Raw genomic sequence first — 7,071 nt, 5'->3', positions numbered from 1 at the left:
GCAGTGTAGAGTAGTGCTTGTTGTTTGTCATTCCTCCGATCACAAATGCAGACATGGTTTTGTTTACGCAGTGCGATGCAACACGTAAAAAGCGATGCAACACGTAAAATGACAGTATATGTCATTATAATCCATAATTATGTCCCCACTGGATGCAACAAATGCCTCGTTTATAATGTGTTTTAATGTTTTTGTCTCGTCGCTTCAGCCGGACAGGGCATCACAGTATGGTAAGGGGTGTAACATTTCCGTCACACGCTTGAGGTATTCGGCCAATCACAACGCACTAGATAGCTGGCCAATCGACGCGTTTCAGAAAGGCGGGGCATAGAGGAGAAACAATAATGTACAGTATGTGGAAAATGTTTTTTGAACCTTAAACCGCATAAACATTTCATTACACCAAATACACAAAATAATGTTCTTTTTAGCAACATCATATGACCCCTTTAAAGTTTAGTCACTTCCTCACATGAAGCGATATTAACCACTTTGAAGGCGTTTTTGAAGCTACAGTTCACATTTCTCATAACTGCATGGAAAAGAGCAAAGATCACAGTATTTTTCCCTTCAATTTATTTCTTCTGTGCTCCACATGCAGAAGAAATTTAAGTCATATTTTGATGTACTTAAGAGTGAGTAAACGACAGAATTTCTATTGTTATGTGAATCATCCTATTAAAGTCAACCTAAGAAACTCATTCTTTGAGGTAGTGCTAAATGAAAGAATCATTTAACTTTTACTTAAAGGTGCAATAGGTGATTGTCTTCAGAAACATTTTTTGTTATGCTGGTTGAAAGTCTCTTCACATCCCGATAGCAATCATTAAGTTAAGTGGTCTAAATGTATTTATCTGTATATATTCTGTGGAAGGCGTAGGACCAAGAAATGTTCGTCCAATCAAAACGCTCGGTCCGGGCGTTTTAAATGGCATTCCTACCTGCCTGTCAACGTATGTATTAGCATACCTCCTGTAGACAGGATACATCATCAGCGCGTTCACGCAAGCTGTGCAGACAGAGCGAGAATGGCAGACAAACATCCACAAACCCGATCTTCCTTCCTGGTATTGTAGTACTTTTAAAGTTTTCTCACCTGTGAATGACACATGATGCAGCCCAGCGGTTCCCAATTACAGTCCTCGCGCCACCCCGCTCTGCATATTTTGCATGTCTCGCTTAGTAAACACACCCAATTCAGATAACCAGCTCGTTAGAAGTGAACTACGTGCATTAACTGTGTTCCGATCGATATGATCCCTACAGAGTGTTCATTGCTCCCTACTCCCTGAGCAGGGGAAATCCGTTGAAGTTTACGTCACTTCGGAACATGGGCTGGAATTGGGAACCACTGATATAGCCTATTGTAGTAATGTTGTCTCTGGTATTCTGGTCTGTGAGCGTATATGCGTTCAGTGGGCGTGGCTCTGGACGGCGATTGCAGGGAGGGTGGGACGTTCGCTTTCAGTGCTATCAGGCTAAAGTTAGCATTTTCCAAGATCTCCTACTGCACCTTTAAGTTTTACTTCATCCTGTTCAGTCTGTCGACTTATTCTTCAAAAACACAAGTACAAAACAAAATACAAAAATGCCACAACTGCTGCGTCCTGATGAGACTGCAAGAATGTGGCTGAACCTCCCTCGTACTCCCCACCAAATCCACAATGAGGAATTTCATACATTAAGCACCGCTGACAGCGTTGGACCAATCGCACTGATGCAGCAAATCCATCTTTAGATTGATGACTGTCAAACGCAACTACTCCCACAATTCCCAGTCTAGAGCTCTGTACTTGATCCATGGTACTTAAATGGCCTGCTTGATCTCCTTAACAAGCATCCTTGAAACAACCACTTTACTTTAAAATAAAAAAAAAGGCTACCCCAGAAACCACAGCCAAAGTGACTGCAGAGCAAGGCTTAAATTTTATGCTAAACAGGAAGTCCAAGACTTTCCTCATCTGTTAGGGAGCCGTGTCCGGTGGAGCAGGGAGACGCTGGTAATGGGGTGGGGGATGTGGGATCAGCTGACATTCAGCTGATTCGGAAGAACCATCTCTCTCTGGCAGACGGCTGCCTCACTACAGACCAAACAGAATTACATCTCAGGCCAGCGCGCCAAACCCACCTAGTCAGCAAAGTGGCGGTACAGACGAGTCTCCCCCACCGTTCATTACTCAAAGTGAACTATGCTCAAAACGAACACAAGGAGCTTAAAGTAACCGATCCAGAGCTAATGAATCCAGAACGTTCTCATTCGCTTAAGCTGAGAAACAAGCGGTCCATTCAGAAAACTAATCAGGAGGAATTACAACAGCTGTAACGCAGAAAGAGAAAGAGACTTATTAGTTTCTCTACAAGTGGCTCTAAATGTATTAGGCCAAAGTAATATTTGCACTAGGACGTGGGCAGCCTGCGAATTGTGACGTTCTTCTAAAGATAACAGTGATTCTCATGATTTGAAATAGAGCAAATGTCAATATCTTGGTACTCTGGCCAAGTTACCGTGAATCAACACTCCTGTCTAATCTGGCTTTGCATGGTCAAAGAAAAGATAAAAACACTACAATGAAAACCTTCCGTGTGTTTTCATTTGCATAGTTATTCATCTGAATGAATTAGTTTGCATACCAACGTCAATTGGGACTCTCATATTACTGAAACTGAGAGGCTCCTCAATGACTGCCAAACTATTCCAATTTGATTGCTCATAGAAATGTGCCCTTTACTCACTAAAAGGGACCCCTTTTCACAAAAGGTCTGCCCAAACTTTCTGTGTGAGCCTTGAGGTACACACTGGGTTTGGAAGGCAACCACACTGCAAGCAAACATTAGTTGATAAATGACATAACCTTTCAGAACCATCAGGGCTGTGAATACAATCTTAGGATTTGGAAGGGACCAAATGTAAGTTGATTCTCTAAAGACAATGGGGGTGGGTGGCTGCTAAGGTGTGCTTACTGTAATGTAACTGGCGTATATGTTCCTGGGTAAGCTTTCCATAAACACGGTATGTTTTTGTTAACAAGTCCTTCAATTCAATTTAAGTTTATTTTTATAGTGCTTTTCACAATACATATTGTTTCAAAGCAGCTTTAAAGAAAATGCTTGTTTCAATCTTACAATCAGGAAGTATTCTGTTATCTGCCAGATATGAGTGTATCAGAGTAACATACAGTACATATGGTAGTAATATACAGCTATAATATTTGTTATGTGGTTAGTTGACATCATGTATTCAGTTAAGCATTCACAACAAATGTGTGTGCAATTACGTCTTGAATGATTACAATAAAAGGATAATATGATATAGTTTACACTGAGGCAAAGTTGGCGTCGAAAATTTTTGTGCCTTGTGATGTGTTTTGAGAACATTAAGAGTTAAAATATTTTAATTACCACAAGCTGCTTGTAATGCAAAATGTATAATTTTTTGCAAAAATGTGGAAATTTTCCACCATTGTTTGTTTGTTATTTAATTATTGTCATGCAAACATAAACAGTGTCAGAGATTTTCCATTCCATTTTTATTTCCTATACCAATGGACACCAGAAAAAAAAATAGTAATTACGAAACAGCAATCAAAACGGCTGAGGTGCTGAGAAATCCTGCTCTAAAAGATTTGCCTTGGATACCAGCCAAAGCTTTTTAACTTGCAGAGGCGTGAGAGGCTTGTTTTGCTCAAGGCATGTTAAAGAGTCAGGCCATGTTAACACTGCAGAGAGAGTTTCAAGTGAGGAGTGGAGTGGACTACTAAGGGTAGGGGGCCTCACATTTCCTGTAAAGTTGGTCTCACAGTTGTGAAGATGCATGTGGTGTGGTTCCCTCAACAAGGGACAAAAAACAAACAAAAAAACAAGCCCACCATCCCCCACATCATTGCTCCAAGCACAGCACACTTATCAGCCTCTCTGACCGCCAGAATATCTTTCATAATGCAAAACAATGGTGCCTCTCATTTCCTTTTCCCTTGGTCAACTCACATGTGTTAACTCTAAAACTGTAACTGTAAGTTACCTTACTGTATACAGCAAAAAGTATATTTTAATTGACAAAGCATACTTGCAATACTTTTATACATGAAGGTTTTACTGTAAAATACTGTAAACATGTTTTAAGTAAAAAATATGAATTACCTTACTTTACGAAAATATATATACTTTCACATAAAAAATACAATTGTTTTGTAGAGTTTTGTAAAATTAAGTTATAATATCTTATAATTTTAATCCACAATACACACTTTTTTTAAGAAGCAAAAATAATGACCTTTAAGGCAATATGTATACTTTCAGATAAAATACTGTAAAATTGTGTTTTTATAAGTTCTGGTTAAAGATGACTGGAAAATGGACGTTTATAGATTTTATTATTTTAATACATTACATTGCAATTCAATTTTATATTTAATTAGCATTTTATTAGGTAGCATTTACTGCTGTCCAACACTATATAATTTAAGCAAGGAATAATTGACGACGGGCCGTTGAATTATTTCGAAAATAATGCACACCTGAGGTGGTGATAATATTAGACAGTTTACATTGACCAAAGTTGGCGTCTGAAATTTTTGTGACTTGCTATGTGTTTTGAGAACAATAAGATTTAAAATATTTTAATTAAGGTTCTTCATCCCATCACAAGCTGCTTGTAATGCAAAATGTACATATAATATAATATAATATAGCTGAGATTCTCCCATTTTCAGTGACATATGACACATTTATGGGAAAATTCTTATAGTTTTGTAAAACAGGTCTATTTATGTCCAAAAAGCACAAAAAACATTTAAACGAATGGGGGGAACCACAAGAGCTTGATTGTAGCAACAATTACCAAGTCAATTCACTGAAATGATTCAAATAAGGTCTACTTTTATTTTATTTGTAAAATTAAATAAAGTAGAAAATGTAATTAATATATAAATTAATATATAAAATTTAAGTAGATCATCTAATTCATGTCTTTGGGCTATTGTGCAAAATTTGGAAGAAATCCGGCACTGCACAAAAAATGAAAGAAAAACAGAAATTGAATAATCAAATGTAAAAATAATCACTGCATAGTCTTCATTGTATGTATTCATTACAAACTGAATATTGTTAGAGCTACAAAAATTATTCACTCAAGAGCAGTGAGTGAGCGATTCCTTTTATTTTTTTTATGATTAATATTAATGACACAGATGGCAGCAGGTTTATATTGCACAGATCTAATATTTGTTACACATCAGATGTTTTCCTCAACTGTTCTCCAAATGTTCAATTAAGACATAACGGACTATGTTTGCGTAAACACGCCAAGACAGATGTTTTAAAATACAGTAATTCTGTAATACGCGTCTTTCTGTGCGCGCTTCAGGTCAGTGTCAGTCAGTGCGAGTAATGCATTGAGATTTTTGTGTGTGTCTTATTACGATTAATAACTAACATCAAGCACGTCCTGCACTTTATTTTCTCATTCATGCATATTCTTTTTCTAAAAACCAAAACCGAAACATCAGACGCAAGTGCTTTGCTTCCGTAGGACATACGAAGCTTTTTATTAATACATAATAAGAGTTATTTTAGCCTACAATAAAACAGTAATAATATGTATTATATGCCTATTTAAATATCTTTTTTAAACATCTAGACTATTCTTTTGTATTTTTTTTTTTCCGGATCGATGCAGACTCGTTCACAGCATCGCGCTTCATGTCAGATAGGAATTCATCAACCCGAAGCATCAGCGTCATGATCAGCATCAAGACCGAATTATTTCGACACGTATCAGGCATAAAATGACCTTAAAACAAGCGGGTTATCTTGGCAGAGTATTGAGTGTTACATCCCTAGGATATGTAGGGAGAGGGTGCCATTTTTGTTTTGTACTCACTGTTCATCCCTAGCGAGGGAGTTGAGGAAATTTTCTGTTGTTGATTTCTTTTCTTTTACGTGGACAGATTATTTAGTACTCCTCCTGTAAGATAGCTGCTGTTTTGTTTGTTGTTTTGGCCAGGCCTTCTCCTGAAATCGCTGTGCACTTAAATGAACAAAAGGTTACTTCGTTGTCAAATGCTGCAGTGTTGGCCGATGAGTTCGTGCTGACACACAGAAATGTTTACTCCTTGAACGCATATGTCAAATCTCTGCTTGCGAATGTGGAAAGTTCAGTGGTAACACGCATTACACGTGCTGCTAAAAATGAAACATTACCCAGAATGACTCGTAAACCTTCGGGTGATGAAAAACGAGTGTGTTTTTTTTGTCTTGATCCGAATCACTTGATTGCAGATTGTAAGGCCTGGAAACAGAAGAATGCGGCCTCCAAACTCAAGAATGTAGCACTTGTGGAGACGCCACATAATGTTAATTCTCCTAGCGAGGAGAGCTATCAACCATTCTTGTTTGAAGGTGTAGTCTCTCTGTCTCCTGATTCAGACTTTAAAACCGTAACAATCTTGCGAGACACTGGAAGGTTCATTTCTCCCCTGCTCCAGACTTGTTAGTGTTTGTGAAGTTTGCTGAGTGTGATGCAAACTTGGGACATTTCTTCATGAAAACGCTTTTGATTGTTATAGTGTATTCCTGTTGTCCAGCAGTGTTGTGCTGCTACTGTGCAGGTAGTGTGACTACTCTACCTTTTTGATACCTTGAAGAACTAAGTTATTGTAATTGTTGTTCATTTGCTTTAAATCGGAAGCTGTAGGGAGAGGGTGCCATTTTTGTTTTGTACTCGCTGTTCATCCCTGTTTTTGCCTAGCGAGGGAGTTGAGGAAAGCTTCTGTTGTTGATTTCTTTTCTTTTACCTGGACAGATTTAGTACTCCTCCTGTAAGTTAGCTGCTGTTTTGTTGTTTGTTTTGGCCAGGCCTTCTCCTGAAGACATTTATTGCTTCCACTATCCTTGTTTTTTTTTAAATAAATAGTTTACGTTTGCTTTAAACCAAGTGGTTGTCTGGCATTTCTGGGGCAGAGGACTGGAGTGATTCCTTCACGTTTTATTTGCCGTTTATTTCTTTCTTTTTTCATAGATATAAGCTTAAGTTAACCTGTTACACCCACTCCCAACCCTAGACTGGGGAAAGGG

The 7,071-nt window shown here is 38.1% G+C and overlaps 1 protein-coding gene across 1 annotated transcript in view; it reads right to left on the bottom strand.

The window, feature by feature from the left end:
- The window catches only part of LOC107749442 (CMP-N-acetylneuraminate-beta-galactosamide-alpha-2,3-sialyltransferase 2-like), a 16,981-nt gene that overhangs the window by 6,471 nt on the left and 3,439 nt on the right, over positions 1 to 7,071 (bottom strand). The window lies entirely within an intron of this gene.

The sequence above is a fragment of the Sinocyclocheilus rhinocerous genome, unplaced genomic scaffold (genome assembly GCF_001515625.1).
Source record: "Sinocyclocheilus rhinocerous isolate Xijiao unplaced genomic scaffold, SAMN03320098_v1.1 scaffold889, whole genome shotgun sequence".
In the NCBI taxonomy this organism is placed as follows: Eukaryota; Metazoa; Chordata; class Actinopteri; order Cypriniformes; family Cyprinidae; genus Sinocyclocheilus; species Sinocyclocheilus rhinocerous.
Note: the sequence above shows the minus strand (reverse complement) of the source record. Positions and strands in the feature narration are given on the sequence as shown.